Source organism: Coturnix japonica, chromosome 28 (genome assembly GCF_054131305.1).
Source record: "Coturnix japonica strain WE chromosome 28, WE-NBRP24, whole genome shotgun sequence".
NCBI lineage: Eukaryota > Metazoa > Chordata > Aves > Galliformes > Phasianidae > Coturnix > Coturnix japonica.
The window spans coordinates 250,001-252,500 of record NC_140690.1 but is presented as its reverse complement, the minus strand read 5'-3'; positions in this window follow the sequence as shown (position 1 = coordinate 252,500).

Here is a 2,500-nt window from a genome sequence, read left to right as displayed (position 1 = left end):
CCGCACGCGCACGTGCGTGTGGGTGTGCGTGGGCAACGTCCGCCGAGAGGTGCTCGCCCTTGCCTGAACACCGGCCCGCCCCACGCCGCCCCGAACGACACGGGGAGCGGGATTGAGCCGGCCCGCCGGGAAGCCTCTCCGACGCGCCCGAGGAGCGCCACGGTGGATCGGGTCGGGGCTCCCGCGTGCGAGTGAGAGCGGTGCGAAAGGGAGAACGCGGCGCCGCCGCCGCGACAAGCGAGCTCCGGGTCCCCCTTCTCCTTCCCTCGTGACGGCGGGACCCGCCGGGGACGCCCCCGGCCCTTCTGCGTCCGACTGCCGGCCGCCCGGCACGCCGGCCCGCGCCCTTTTCTTCCCTCTGCCTGTCTGTCTGTCTGCCTTCCTTCCTCCGTCCTCGGGGCTCTTCCCATGGCAGCGCGGCGCGGGGAGACGCCTGCCCACGCTCACTCTCTCGCCTTTCGCCCCGATTTTGGAGGGTTCCCCGCTCGCGGAACGAGCGAACGCCAGAGTCCGGGGCCGAACTGCGACACGGGCAGCGAACATCCGACCGACGGAGGCCACCGGACCGAGCGAAACAAGCGGCGCACCAGAAAGCCGCAACCGAAAAACTCCACAGCCCGGCGGTCAACCGCGCTCGCCTGCGCCCGCTCGTTGCCGCCTCTGGAGACGAGCACGCGCTCGCTCCTGCAGACGAAAACGGAAGGCGTAAGAAAAAACAGCTTCGGAAAAGAACGGCGCCGACTACCGGCAGAGGCGCCGAGGGTAAGCGGCGCTCTACGTCGACGTAACGGTAGGTAAGAAACAACAGCGACCCCCTAGCAAGCTCCGGAGCTTTAGCGCCCCCCATCTCACAGGGCGGCAAAGCCTAGCCGAAAGCGGGTAGACCTGGCAGCTAAACGCAAGCCGCACGGGCAGCGACCCCTAGCCGCCGCCGCCGAGCACCACGGCCCGCTCGGAGCCGGGTAGACCGTGCCGACCAAGACGAGCCGCATAGGCAGCGACCCCTAGCCGCCGCCGCCGAGCACCACGGCCCGCTCGGAGCCGGGTAGACCGTGCCGACCTAGTCGAGCCGCATAGGCAGCGACCCCTAGCCGCCGCCGCCGAGCACCACGGCCCGCTCGGAGCCGGGTAGACCGTGCCGACCTAGTCGAGACGCTTAGGCAGCGACCTCTAGCAGACGCCGCCGAGCACCACGGCCCGCTCGGAGCCGGGTAGACCGTGCCGACCTAGTCGAGCCGCATAGGCAGCGACCCCTAGCCGCCGCCGCCGAGCACCACGGCCCGCTCGGAGCCGGGTAGACCGTGCCGACCTAGTCGAGCCGCATAGGCAGCGACCCCTAACCGCCGCCGCCGAGCACCACGGCCCGCTCGGAGCCGGGTAGACCGTGCCGACCTAGTCGAGCCGCATAGGCAGCGACCTCTAGCAGCCGCCGTTGAGCACCACGGCCCGCTCGGAGCCGGGTAGACCGTGCCGACCTAGTCGAGCCGCATAGGCAGCGACCGCTAGCAGCCGCCGCCGAGCACCACGGCCCGCTCGGAGCCGGGTAGACCGTGCCGGAGCACCGGAGGCGCCACGGAGCCGCCACTCGGCCGCAGCCGCGGAACGACCAGGGTGCACGTATGAGCCGGCCGCTGTTCGCCGGGTCGGGGCGCACCCGGGCTTCTCGGTTCGGCCTTGCTTGAAGCTGGCCGTCCCGCCACCGCCACCGCGGTTTTGCCCTTTTGTCTGCGTGTTTGTTTGTTCGTCCGTTCGTTCGTACTTTGGTCCGTTCGATTGTTTGTCCGTGCCCCCACGCGCCCTCTCGGTTTTATTATTTTCCGTTTGTTTGTTTGTTTGTTTGTTTGTTTGTTTTTCTCGTGGGTTCTTCTTTGCTTTCCCCTTTTTTAGATTTTGGAAAAGCCGCCCCGCCCCCCCCGCCTCCCCGGCTCTGCAGGAAGAGCGTGGGCGCGTGCGCGGGCCCCGCCCACCAAGGTCCGTTCGGGCCGGATATCCGGACTGCGGGCAGGCCGCGTGGCGAGGGATGGCGAAAGAGCGGCGGGAAGACGGCAGCGGCGAGAGGTGGGCCGGCGGGAGGCGGCCGCGTCCCCCGCGGGGTTCGCGCCTAGCCTCTCTCCCAGCCGGCAGATGAGGTGGAACGGTACGTGGGATTTTCGGCGGGAGGAGGAGGTGGTGGCGGTGGTGGCGGTGGGGCTGGGGGGTGGCGAGGCGTTTTGGCGGGCTCCGGTCGCCGAGTCGAGCCGCCATTGGGCCGAGCCGTCAGGAGCACCCCGGCGGAAAAAGGAAAGAAAAGAAAAAAACCAAACGGGCCAATCGGGTCCAAACAAATAACCGAGCGAGTGACCGACCGACCAAACAAAAAAAAAAAAAACAAAAACAAAGACAAACAAACAAATAGAAAAACACGGTCGCGGGCCGGTCGGGCGAGATGCGTCCGGGAGAGGGCGGGTTGTGGGCGAGGGCCGGGGTGGGGGCAGGCGGAGGCGGGCCGCCGTCGGGTACG